The sequence below is a fragment of the Tympanuchus pallidicinctus genome, unplaced genomic scaffold (genome assembly GCF_026119805.1).
Source record: "Tympanuchus pallidicinctus isolate F22 unplaced genomic scaffold, pur_lepc_1.0 scaffold3, whole genome shotgun sequence".
In the NCBI taxonomy this organism is placed as follows: domain Eukaryota; kingdom Metazoa; phylum Chordata; class Aves; order Galliformes; family Phasianidae; genus Tympanuchus; species Tympanuchus pallidicinctus.
In genome coordinates, this window is record NW_026294747.1 from 32567864 (window position 1) to 32582382 (window position 14519).

Below are 14519 nucleotides of genomic sequence, written 5' to 3' on the forward strand. Positions count from 1 at the left end.
TTTGTCAGTGAAGTGGAATGGTTTAGAGCTGGATCCCTTTGTTCATTACAAAAATGGAGCAGCCTTCTTGGTAGTGTTATTAGTATATCTCAAGCAACTAGAATGCAAAGTCTGCAGAAGTTCAAGAAATAATTACTTCAATTTAGCACATTTTTGATTATAATAGATGCTGAAATGTTAAAAAGAAACTTAACTAGATACAAAAATATTTGTCAATAGAATCTTCATAGGATTTGCTATACTGACTGCAGACATTTATAGCTTGTATCATTGCACCACTTCAATCATTAATTTTCTGTGGTTTGAATAAACTGAAACAAAAGTTCAGTAAAAACTGGCTTACTAGTTGCATATGTGTTTTTACTGCATCACAGGGCTCATTAGACTTGTTTAGAGAAGTGCTGAGTGTTATGAGAATAATTTGGGCAGTAAGCAAACTGCAGACAGATTGAGAGTTTTAGATGCTAAACAAATCTTAGATTTTTCAAATTCATAATTTGTTGTAGATTAATTATTCCTTAGGATGCATTTCAGAACCTCTCTGACATTCACAAAATGTTCAAACTATGCTTGTATCCTGTTTTTCTTAGGCACATACAGAGGAGATTCAGGCAAGTATATCTTTTCTCAATAACAGACCAAGAAGGTTACTTTAGATCCACTCTGCACCAAGAAACAACACTGGAGCTTTCACTGGGGCTTAAATTACTAAGTTTGTGTATCTGAACTTTCCAGAACTTGATGCAAGCAACCAACATACCTAGCTACTTTTTTGGTGCACACAACATTTCATTAGAGTTTTGTGGCAAATCTACATGTTTACTATTGTATTTTATTTCATCTCTCAAAGGAAGTCTGAAAGTGGAGGATTTATGAAAGGAAAAAATAATTAGCAGTGAGAATACTCTGTCTGTGACTAGGCAGAAGACATTTAGAAAGGATGAGATTATTTTCTCTCAAATAAAAAAGAACCAAAGAAATCTTTTATGCACCTTCGCCTCTCCACTGTCTGTAGTTTATCATCTTTAATCTTGCCAAGATACACTGTTGCCATTCCCCAGATACAGAGTTTATATTAATGGAGATTCTGCCATGCCAAAAGAAAAATACACAAAATAAGGGACTCATTCTCTAGGAGGAAAAACAATCAGCCTGAAGGGCCTTACAGAAGTTGTCCCCACAGTGGGGACAAAAACGTATGCTGAATATACATATGAAAAACAATTTTTCTATACTAAAAACTTTATCTTTTAGAAGACAAAATTAAAAATCCTTGAATGCGTATAGCAGTAGGGGTTCAAGTATAAAAATAATCATCTCCTCATGGACTCTGGAATAGTTGCAATTGCCCTTATAGTGTCACAGAGCAAGTATATACAGACTCCTATAATGAGTGTCTTATTTTTCATTATCAATACTTTCTTGTATTTTTTGCAATAGTTTGCACATATATTTCAAAAGTCTCACTAGCAAAGCAGCAGAGGACTGTCCATTGACTTTGAAACAACTTTATTGTCTAATCTGGAAGAACTCAGAATTAGGCTCAACTATCAGTCTGGGACAAGTGGTCAAAATTAATGTTGCAGAAAATTATAATCCTCCTTTGATTAATCCTGGTTTATCTTTTTTTTTTTTTTTCCTACCACCAAGCTCCAGTTATCAAAAGGTATCAAACACAAAGTCAGTATTAACAGAGTGAGTTATTGTCAGGAGTTACATTATGAATGCAAGTATGTTAGTCAAAGTTATTTGTTTTTTTAGGGAGAAAGTTTTTCACAAAATACCCCTCTATTTGTGTATTTGCTAGAAAATACAGGACTTTCTAAATATGCTGCATAGGTTTTTTTTTTTAAATACATAATTTCTGGACTGCACAGGTTTCATTGCTCATTTTCAAAGCAGTTTTCACATAACAAAATGTTGGAATGAAAAATTGGATAAGCTAACAGTAAAACATGTTCTAGCAGTTGAGTAAGGGACGTTAAACCCTAGCATAGTTCAGATGAAAGCCTTTATTCTTGTATCAGATAGAAGCAACAAAAACACCAGGATCAAAATTGGATGTAAAGTTTGATTGAGCTATTCAGCTATTTCCTTTTACAAGATGACTATGTGTTTTCACTAGCTCACTTTATATTAGTTAGGACATTGTAAAGTAACATGATTTTAAGAAAATTCAGTGTTCCCATCCTGCGAAATCAGATTCCTTTCCAAAATCTCACCATACTTTCACAAACAAATGTTTGGTCAATAGTCAGTATACCATTGTGTAAGGAAACAAAACTCAATTTTTTTTTCTACTCACTTTTTCTGTAAATAACACTTTAAGATTATTTTCAGATTAATCTCAAGTTTTCCCCCTTATGTTAATAGAGATACAGAAAATTTTATCATATATTAAAATTGAATACCAGGTTTTTTTCCTATAAGTTGTAATTTCAAATTTTTAGAGCCCTATATTAATAAATCATAGAACTACTTATGCTTATAATTTGTGTTTTATAACTGAAAATCTGCAACTGCCAGCCAAATATCCAAACTGCAAATGGTGAATAGAAAAATCTGGATATTACAAATAAGATTGCTAATGAAAGAAACCAAAATACACTTTATTTTACAGTTTCCAAACACATCATCCAGGGGATTCTGGAGCTTTGAAAAGTTATAGCTTGTAACTGAACCTACCTTATTTATTTTGCCTTAAAATATTCACTCAGATAAGCAAACAAGGTTCAGAGTGACTGCAGCCTGTTATTCAGTGGTTTTAGACAACTGCAATTCCAACAAACATCATGAGAATTAAACTTTCTCGTTGAGAAAGTTTATCTACCAATAATTATAGACAGAAAAGAGCCTGCCTCACTCCCAAGTTAGGCAGAAATTAGAATTGAATGTTAAACATGTATGTAACTGGGGAGCACCAAGCAGTGGGGGTGTTCTCCCTTCTGGCACAAGACATTTATTTGAGCTAAACTCCTTGACAATCAATATTTGACCGGTGACTATAAATCTCACTCTGAGAATTGTGATAATACACTCTCAGTAGCTTTGCATTTTAATTACATTTATTTATTTATTTTAGTGGTTAACAGCTTTTTTTGGCACCACGCACAGCAGTTATCCAGATGGTCATCTGTTCTAAGTTCAAGAAAAATAAACAAAAGGACTTTATGTATTCCTTCCCTGAAAATTAAATGCTGCCCGTACTATTGTCTGTCCTTTTATATTTAAAAAAGAAAAAAAAAAATTAGAATTGGAATGGTAAAATAAGAGCAAAAGACTCAGTTACTCATGGGGAAGATTCACTTATTCTGAAGCAGATAACTATTTCTTTTTGCTGCTTGAAAAGCTCTGATCTAATTATACGTTATATTTGGATGGTGTATGATTCTCTGAAACTGAAAAACAAGGACTTTATTCTACTGAACTGATTCGCCTTATATTATTAGCATTACAAAATAAATTGATTTTGTACTGGTAATGTACTAGTCAACTCCTCCTGATAGGGAGTAGAAATTTAAAAAATCATATTACCTGCTTCAGCTGTCCAAAACGAAAATAATTAGAGTTATGTACTATTAGTACTCAGGTCATTTCTTTATTCGTGAATAAGCAGAGAGTGCAGAGGAACTTTGTTAATTACTCTTTATCAAGTTATATTAAGATCCTCCAATTATCTTCTATATTTGGTCCCATATCCAGCAGATTATTGTAGCTACTCTTTTTGAAGATACATAATTATTTCATATTGGAGAAGTGATTTATGAGATGTGAAGTATTCAGCCCAGGACTTCAAACATCTGGCTGAGTCTGATTCTTTTCAACTCAAAAATATGAACCCACATAAGAGATAAAAAAAAATAAACAATTATCTTTCTCTTCCCTGTTTCTCAGCTAACAGATGCACAGAGCTAAAAGCTGCTTCTAATGCTGCAAATATTTCTCTTCCTAACAGAAAGAAAAAGAGCTGTACAGTAGATAAAAACTATAAAACTCATTGTTATCTACAATCTACACTTTAAGACAATAAATTGCCTTCATATCCTGTGTGTTGACCTGGAATCAGAGATGAGCTATATCAAGTACAGGAAATTAAGCATGTAACTTCATCTTCTTCTAATGTCATTTATATCCAACATGCTGTGATACAACTTTATTTCACCGCCCTCAGCATCTTCAGTTCCTCCCTTTCCCCTCTGTCAACATCAATACGTTTGAGACTATAAGTGGTGAATTATGAATAAGACCAAAGGAAAGGAAATACTATATTTTAGTAGTGAATTACCACAACATTATTATAATGAGATCAATAAGTAAACTGAATATTTTTTGCCTTAATATGTGCATGTACTTCATGCAACTAACAGGAAGATGTGCACTGCATAGTCCATTACTCCCATAAATGCACAAATATACTCTGCTTCATCGCTGTTTAAGAACAGAAGTTGTGAAATATATTCATAGTTTCTTTAGTCTACTGACAATACTGCAGTTGAATTTAAAGTTCCTATGCAGATTTTAAACGTGTCTTCTAATCCATGTTAGAAGTCAGACTAAAAGCCATTGATGAATCATACATTCTGTTCAAGACTCTTCATGGAATTGATTGGTATCAAAATACTTTCATAGAATAATTTTCAAAATGCAATTTAAAAAAAAAAAAATCTATTTCACAAACATATGTAAGCTTATCTTTAAAGATCTTTACCAGACATTAAGACTCCATTGGCTTTAGAATATCATACACCTTTATTCCCCTGAATGCCTTCGTACTTTACTATACTGATGAAGGAATAGCTCTTTTGTTGCTTTTCTTTCTTGTTTGTTCTCTGCCTAGCTTTCCTGTTTTCCAGAGGGAAGAATTTAAATGGAGACAGAAATTATCTTTCCAAACAATTTCCTTATATCTGTTAAATTGAGTGCTTATTTTTTTAAAGTTGCATCTGTGATGCGATGTAGATAGATTATACCAGAGAAAAGAACCTACAAGGCCCCAAGTAAGGTAGAAGTTTTAACAGAAATCAACAAGGAGTAACTAAAAAAATTCATCTTCTCCTGTTTTAAGAACTACTGTACAATCCTATCAGCAAAATAGTGTAAAAAATAGTTAGAACTGATGTTTGCCTTCCCTGAAAAAATATGTACTTTTGGATTTATTTAATAAGTTCTTCATGGATTTTTTTTTTTTTTTTTTGCATCAATTTAGGAACTGATATTTCTTCAGGACAAAGATAAGGAGACCTTAGGAGCTCTATTAAAATATTTACGTACGTTAAATTTTCAAATATAATTTAGTGACAGCTTCAATAAAAAATACGCCAACCACTTTTTCAAGTAAGTAACAGTCATACGTAATTGGACTCAGGCATTTTCTACTAGCAGATGCTATACGTGAAAATTTTTTACAATTCTCTGCTATTCCTACATATTATCCCATACAGTTGAAGTTGTTTTGGTTTCTACTGAAAAATGAAAAAAGAAATTAAGTATGTAGAAAGTGTTCTATGTACATATAATATGTATATATATATAATATATATAATAGATATAAATACATATAATATATATATGTACTTTACATGCATATATATGCAATTAAACATACACAGTATATAACCAATGAAATTTAAGATATCATAATTACAAAACAAATAAGAGAGTTAGGCAAAACAGATTAAGATAACAAAAAAAGAATAGATAGAAAGCTTACCCATATCCTGGGCTCACTTACAAAACTCCAGGAAAGCAGATCTCCAGAAGAAATCCTTCATCCCTCGTAGCCAGCTCTTAAATCGGTCTAGGAGAGGTGGAGCCAGGCTCCACCCCTTCGGGCAGCACAGGTGAATTGCCTTCAGCTGTGCTCCCATGGTTGACTCATTGCTTGCCTCAGGTGATCAATCAGAGGTTCAGGTTGTGACTCAGCAGTTCCCATACACATGGCTAAACTGTACAATTTAAAGATTCTTTGCAGGTAATTCTACCATTTCCTCAAAATCTTTCTATCTGGAATTGAGATCAGCATAGCCTGCTGTTACATGCCTTGTATAAACACAGTGGTCATGAAATCATTCATACATATGATGGTTGCTCCAAAAGTAATGCCTCTTGTTTTATTATGTTGGCCCACATCAGAGATAGATGGTGGTAGTATGGCAGTAGAGATTGAAACTTCCTGACAATATTCCATTACATTTTGTTGCTGCGCAACAGATGGCAACAGAGAGGCAGTGTGACAAAGTGGCATCTGACATGGAAGTGCCAATGAAGAAAAGGCGTGTCACTGAATTCCTCCATGTGGAAAAAATTGCTCCCACTGGCAATCACTAACACTCGTGAATATTTATGGAGAGCAAATGGTGCATGTGAGTACTGTGAAGCAGTGGGTGGTGGTGCATTTTAGCAGTAGCAACAGTGCTTGCCTCCAGTAATGCAGATTCTTACAAGTGTGGTATGCAGGCTCTTGTTCATCTTTATTGAAAATGGTGATGACAATGTTGAAAAAGTTTTGTAGCCAATAACTTGCTCTATCAAATAATGTTCGTGCACTCTTTGTATCTCCTGTAATTTCAGTAGAAAAAAGTAGGACATATTACTTTAAAAACAACCTGCACGTTATAGCAAGGACTGCAGTCTTATTTCAAGGCAAATAAAATTAAAATGAATGAAACAGCAAGCACAGAGGATAAACATAGAAAACATTATTCTCTGTTACTTTCTCTGACATTATGCGAACTAACCACTAGCATTATGAAATTGGGATGGTTTCTGTTTATTCCAAGACTACATGAAGAAGCATTTTCTCACAAAAGCAATCCAATGCAAATACCGCATACTACAGCCTGGTCAATGGGTTTGTGGCTGGAAGGAAGCATCTCACAAGCCACCACTCCAAACTCAGTTGTTTAACTCCATCTTTTGAACTGTGTCTAAAAAATGTCATCATATGTGTGTTTGTTGAGCATTTTGTTTCAAAACTGGAAATGTATAAGCCTTCTGAAAAACATGTTCTCCTTGCTCACTGTACTCTCCTAGGCTTCCCATTTGCTTCAACTACAGAATGAGTATTCAATCTGCTCTTTTGGGATCCAGTTATCTCTGAACTGCTTCCATTCCATTTTATATGAAAATAGATGAAAGGACTCCAGCTGATAGGTGTCATATTTAACTCGTGAAGTTATGAAAGATGGGTACTCTTAACAGTGGAAACTTCCCTAAGTCTATCACATTCTTTCACTCAGTCTCAAGATCAAATTGTAGAATTCAGTATAAGAAATAACTTTTTTGACAAGTTACCTTTTCCTCTCATGTTACAATGGCACAGTCAGAAGCTATGAAATTCCCTCTAAGAGGCCAGTGAACTCTAAAGCACATCATTCTCCATTATAAAGAGTTTCCAGTCGCAAAATTATAAAGACTGCTTGTCTCACCTTTTGTGAAGGATTAAGTCAGTAGTGAGATGAAATACTGAGTTGAAATTTAGATCTGTGCCTCTCAGGACTACAGTGCCTCCTCTCCTCTCCTCTCCTCTCCTCTCCTCTCCTCTCCTCTCCTCTCCTCTCCTCTCCTCTCCTCTCCTCTCCTCTCCTCTCCTCTCCTCTCCTCTCCTCTCCTCTCCTCTCCTCTCCTCTCCTCTCCTCTCTTCTCTCCTCCCCTCCCCTCCCCTCCCCTCCCCTCCCCTCCCCTCCCCTCCCCTCCCCTCCCCTCCCGTCCCCTCCTCTCCTCTCCTCTCCTCTCCTCTTCTCTTCCTTTCTCTTCTCTTCTTTTCTCATAGGGTAGCTAACTCTCTATAGTGTTACATGAGTAACAAAGCAATTCCCAATATTCAGCTATATATCTTATATTGGAATAAAAGTGAGGTTGATCTGATAATAGATACACACAGGAACAGAATTAGAAAAATAAGAGTGTATTGCTTTATTGTAAAATTATTCCTAGAGGATGCAAAACAGATTCACAACAAATTAATGCAGAAGTGCAACTGCTGCTGGCTTTTTCCAAACATCAGAAGAATCATTAAAATTCTCTGCAGTCAAATACCTCAGAAGTGTTAGAGAATATAGGTTACTATCTAAGCGTAAATCATCACTGAAATTGCATCCATACTAAACCCCAGGAACTTGAGGAGGTCACACAAACAATCATCAAGATAAGAAGCAGTTAACTCAAACTGGACATTCCTATTCTTTGCATTAGATCAGCTTAGTTAGATTCATAGATTCACTGAGTATCAAGCTAGAAAAAAACTTTTTTGATCATATAATCTGATTTACCATGAATAGCAGAGATCCTTAAATTTCTTCTTATAGTCCAGTAGTACAGTTATGAATGGAAACATCAAAGACACTGAAGTCAGCATTCACTTTGATAGTTCCAGGAGCTAATCAGTTTTGCTCTTTTTCAGTTTCCATTTCTTTGGCATGATCTACTGAAAATTGTTGTTTTCTCTAGTCAAACTAGAGGGTCCTTTAGTGTTCTACTTTCTCACCCACACACATTGTAATCATGTCACATCTCAAAATTCTTCTTGAGACTGGTTTCTTTGCATTTCCTAGTGTAAAATATTTCTTTAATTCTCTGTACTTCTGCAAGTGACCACATTACAATGCAAATATCTATATAATATATCTATGTAATGTGCTATATAAAGTGTTTTATATAAGTGTTTTATATGTAAGCTTCCCAATCTACCATGATAAATGCTCCTACCCTTACTCACAGATCTGTTTGCACCAACAATATGATGTTATATCTTTTTTTTTACAGATTGAATTGTTATTTGTTTGGTTGTTTTTTTTCACATTGAATTAGATCACTTTTCTTTAGAAGAAGTAGATGTGACTTATATTTATTATTTATTTCAGTCCATTAAATTTTTCATGTTTTGTATGCCATGTTTTATCATTGCTACATTTGCTATTGCATGAATCTATGACCCAGTCATAGAAGTTAGCATTATGGGTTTAATACAGACCCACATTTTAGCTGTATTTGGAAAAATCTGTGTGTGACACTTGTATTTTGTATTTTGAGATCAACTAATTCTTATTCTGTTTATCTGTTTAACCATGTAGATTTTTTATCCAAGCTACTTACTCTCTGCTTGAAGAACAAAATTAGAAAGTGTAGAAACAGTTTATTTAACTAGAAACAGTTTATTTAACTGTTATTTAAATAACAGTTTATTATTAATTAATAAATTAGTAAATTTATTTACTTCAGATGTCTACTCTAAGATGCAATATTCATTTTTTCCATTCAACAGTGATTCAGTCATACACAGTCACCTCAATCAACACCTACAGTTCATTGAGTGGAATTGCCCTCCTACTGCTACTGTGCCTAAAATCCTTGACACCTCTGTTGCAGTACATATGTTTACCATAGAGTGATGAAAATGTGTATTTAAAAACCACGTTCTCATATGTATGTTTGCCATAATAGCTCATAATATCATGTATTACAAAAGCAAGGAAAGTTGTTTCACTCCCATTCTCAGCTTGATAGAAGGCATACCCCCTCCACACCTGAGAACTTTCCCTCACAATGAGGAAAAGCAGGAAAATGATTTCTTCCAATCATAGACTTCTTGGACAACTAATAGTATTTTAATAAGCTTGTGTATTTTCTTTCTATTTGCCAGTTCTTGACAGTCCAGCAACTGGAGATACGGATATATTCTCATAAATGATGGCAAAGATAATTATGCCTAGTAAATGCAACTTGAAAGTAACCTAAAAAAGTAATTAGAGCTAAACAAAAGGGAAAAAAAATGCCAATCAGAAAAAGCACACACATACAAATCCAATTCACCATAGTTCCAAACTTAATTGTTCAAGCTGTTAAAACACTTACAAAACATTGGTAAACTAAACTGTATTTTACTTTTTATAGTCTATTTTGCTGTGCACATGCTTGTTAGTTCATTTACATAGTAATGAGTCTCAGAGACTTAAAGCTTTTCATTTTCACTGAATACAACTTGCAAGCTTTATGCATGCTAAATTGGAAAGAGAAAGACTTCTGGAAAGAGAAAAAGAAAGTTTTATAGCTATGTGATATATTGAAAGGGAATTTCAATTAACTGAAATTTTCTAGGTATTTGTTGGAATAAAAGGAATTCATTTTTCCACTATAGTTAAAGACACCCTTTGCTGACATGGTAGTTTTGCATATTATGACTTCCAGAGTGCAGATAATTACTACATTGTTTAAAATCTAGAAACATACACCTTGATTCTGTTTCAGGTATGCTTTTCATAGAAAGGATATTTTCATATATGCTGCCTCAGAGAAAATATCCAAAAACGTTTATTCTTCTTTAGGATTTATGTGATTCCTCTGTGAGAATGGGAGACATCCAGTAAAGGGTCTCCTTATGTTTTTCTCCTGTGGGGCCATCCTGATAGTGTGAGAGCAAAAGCAGAAACACATGAACAGGAATTTCATCAGCTGATACTGTTTTTATGCCCTTAGACAAGTAAACCAAAGGAAGCACAAACAAAAAATTAAATCTGTGAAATAACTTCAGTGTGTTATCAACATTTTTCTCCCAAGGCCAAAACAAAGCATCATACCAGACTTTATGAAGGAAAAATCAACTCTGTCTCGGCTGAAAGCAGGACAAATATATTTATATTTACTATTGAAACAGTGATGTAGAATTGCACTTTGTGTTTCTAGATTGGTCAAGTAGATTAAATTTATTTTATCCAGGCACTGGAAATGTATTCAGTGTATTGGTATGGATTTACATACTTATGTCAAGGTAATGAGATTTGTATTTTTTTCATTCTGTGTTTTTATGAATATTTTTTTTTATCAGAATCAAACTTCAAGCAAGGAATTTTAGAAGTTTACCAGGTATATGTTGTTATGAATAAAGATTGATAAAGTAGATGCTAAGAATCCTTCCTTCACAGTGCCTTTTACATCATAATAGCTTAGTTAACACAGTCTGGTGATGGTGTTGTTATGCTACATTACATTATGATCATGATTATGAAAGTATTCTTAAATACACATTTGATAAAATCTTACTCTAGAAATAGTCAAATGAAGTGCATCAGTTTAACTGATAACACAATAGCATTCAGTGAGGATAAAATAATCTAAACATTCATCATACTTATTCTGTGAATGGTCATACATGTCTTAGCCATTTTTACATTTTCCTCTAATTCGATATATGCTTTTTTATGTTACGTTAAATATATCACAGAATCATATTATATCCTGAGTTGGAAAGAACCCATAAGGATCATTCAGTCAAGCTCCTGGCTCCACACACAACCACCCCAAAATAAGACCATAGAAGAGCATCGTTCAGACAATCCTTGAACTCCAGCAGCTTGTTGCAATGACCACTTCCTTGAGGAGCCTGTTCCACTGCCTGACCAACCTCTGCTGAAGAGCATTTTCCTGATATCCAACCTGACCCTGCCCTGTCACAGCTTCATGTCATTCCCTCAGGTAACTTTATGCCATCTAGTAAACTGAAATAATATATTCTAAGATTGTGATGTCTTATGTGATGTTAATAAGATGTATTTTAATACAACAAACATCTTTGCCTGTATAATAAATATTTCACTTTGCATTATTAATATCATCAACATAAAGTTAAGTATACCATCCATTTAAATACTCAGAGCAACCATGGTACACTTTTAGGATAGAGTATATATGATCAATCATCACATAGAAGACATTAATTCCCAAAACACACAGTAATTTCTATCATCCAAAATATTTTAAGAAATCTGATCTTTAAAGCAATTGAGACAGTCACAAGTGAGATCCTCAGGTAGAAATCAACAATAATGGTAGTTTGACTCGTCGCACTAGCAGATTTTTTCCAATTCCACCTTTCTCCTCAGGAAAAAAAAAAAAAAACAAAAAAAACACAGTGATATACTGAAAACAGTACAGTGAAATGTTTATGTTGCCATTCTTTCTGTCACTTCTATACTGACATCATACCCCTAATGAAGTATCATGTAAATGTAATAGTTGGTCTAGGTGACAGCAGGGGTTCCTACAGAAAATGTTGTAAATAAATTAAGAGTAAAAAAATATTAAGTCCTGGTTAAAATAGTACCCATCATAGCAGTGAAGGAAGATAAAGATGAATCAGTAGTAGTAGAAAACTCATTATAATCACACAGAAGTTGTAATACAGTTCAGTTTGGAAACATTTAACTTTGTAATTCTATCATGAGTAACAGGGATGCTGGCTGCATTACTGGAAAGAAAAACAATATTTCTGCTTAAATATCTACAATATCCACATCTACATGAGTTATAAATTATTCTGGCCTGCATATACAGTCAAATGAGGATTTATACATAATCAAAACTAAACTAATTCTACCTTGACCCACACTTTGAAAAAAATATGATAACATTTTTAAAGCATTTTTTTCTGTATATGAAAAAAGCATAGCTTGATAATGGCCCAAAACCAACTTTGATGGATGGATTCTCCACAAAAACTTTGAAGTTTCAAAGAAAACAGGAAGCTTATGTAGGAAAACAGGTTAACACTGTAAAGAAGAAAACAGGAAGCTTACATAGAAAAACAGGTTAACATGTACCTTAGCGAGGTGTAAAATTATCAGCACTGACCACAACTAATAATGTGGTGGATCCAACCCTGATAAAGAATGTAACAAGATGAATAAGATGTTAGCAAACTCCACTGAGATTCACAGATGTCCCTTCACATTGAAATATGCTAGTTAGGTAAGTATTGAGGGTTTTTTTTACCACTAAAATAAGTTGTTAATTAACATCTGACAGAAAGTACTGTTGATCAAATTTGGCTGGGACTTTGAAAAATCAACCAGCGATTCAGTAAGAGAGTCAATTCTTGATTTTTGTCCTCAGAAGTATGCAGTTTCTTTCAAAATTTTTTCAGAGTTGATCCGTTTGAAGATGATGATCAGAATACATTCAAGCTCAGCATCAGTTTAGGTATAAGGAAATGTCAAAAATCCACCACAGTAATAATTTATTTCAAAAAGGCAAGCTGCAGACAAAATTGGGAAATTTGTTAAAAGAAAATTAAAAGGAACAGATTAAGCATAAATTATGTGTAGAAATATATTTATATATTTACTTGATTTTTTTCTTACACTTCTTTAAATAATGTATATTACATCTGGAAAACATGTAAGAAGCCATATGAACAGTTTACAATGTAAAAGAGCATGTTACAGCATCCTCTTTGAAAAAAAAAGTTGCAACTAGATAAAGAAATTTGAAGAAAACATAAACTCTGGCTAAGATCAGGTGTTATTCACCTGAAACTTCTAAGGAAATTGGTGAAATTTTGAATTAGTTAATTTCCTCAAGGTTAGAAGTGTAATTTTTTTTTAATCATTATTATTTTTATCAATGTTCTGAGTGGTAGCCATGTAATAACAGGTCAAGAAACATGCCACTTACACCTGTCAACTGAGGGAAAATCTTTAACAAAATCTAAATTTAGCAAATAAGTGGATAAATATTGACAGAGGAATCCCACAAATTTTACAGAAAAAAAAATTTGCTGAGATACTAAACATGGATCTATATGACTAGATTTACCTTGTTAATTTGTACAATCAATAGGCTTACGATAAGATTCCTTATCAAAGTGATTTCTTATAGACTAATCCATCATTAAATCAAAAGTTAATAAAAGCGAAAGTTGATTATGAAGCACTGCAGAAGGATCTGACAATACTGAATTACCAGATAACAAGATGACATTAGAAGAGCAAAAGAAAATCAGTAGTGTTCTATACTCTTATAAATTCCTCTCTTTTCTTTATTCAGTGTTATTTTGGAGCTCTTATTTTCTTGCAGGAAAAATATGGCAAAAAATATTTCAAGGAAGGTGTTATTGTGCTAAAGATTTTCCAAGAAGTTTTATGTTTTCTCACTTATTCTTTTTATTTTGAGGATGCAGTTGATGTTTTTTCCCTTTAATCTATGCGAGACTATTTTTAATTTGATGTGGCTTTTATATTTTGCTTGTTATACAAATGGAGCCTACGCAAAACTTTTATTTGCTGGAACAATTTGTCTTTCCAAACTGAAAAGGTAATATTTCATTTATTTTTTCCTTCTCAGCTGCAGAAGGGCAGGCTAGGAAAGCAGTGCAGGCAGTGTGAGAAAGCAATGCTCCACTGCAAACACTAGTAAGAGATATCAATTAGAGCCCATAATCCAGGACATACCTATTATGTATTAACATATTTTTTCATTGACAGTTTAGTTGTGCTCTCTTTCTCTGAATTTAGATCTGTTTATGTAAAAGAACAAATATCCAGTAAGGTGGAAAGACCATGCCATTACCATCAATCTATTGATCTGTCTATGTACTACGGCTTCCAGAAGTAATGTTTCAGCCTCCATTGGTAGAGACAGGCACATAATCCTTCACTCTTTGCCTTCTGAGTGCTTAAAATATTCCCTGAAATCCTACAGAGATTATTCGCAATATGCAGATACATAATTCCTATGTTAGATAATAT

General features: G+C 33.6%; 1 long non-coding RNA gene across 1 annotated transcript in view; it reads right to left on the minus strand.

Moving 5' to 3' along the window:
• Positions 1-5741, minus strand: part of LOC128087077 (uncharacterized) — a 154097-nt gene extending 148356 nt beyond the window's left edge. The window contains exon 1 of the long non-coding RNA XR_008209673.1: positions 5711-5741. This is a non-coding gene — a long non-coding RNA (uncharacterized LOC128087077). The remainder of the gene's footprint in view (positions 1-5710) is intronic.
• Between the last annotated feature and the right edge of the window lie 8778 nt (positions 5742-14519).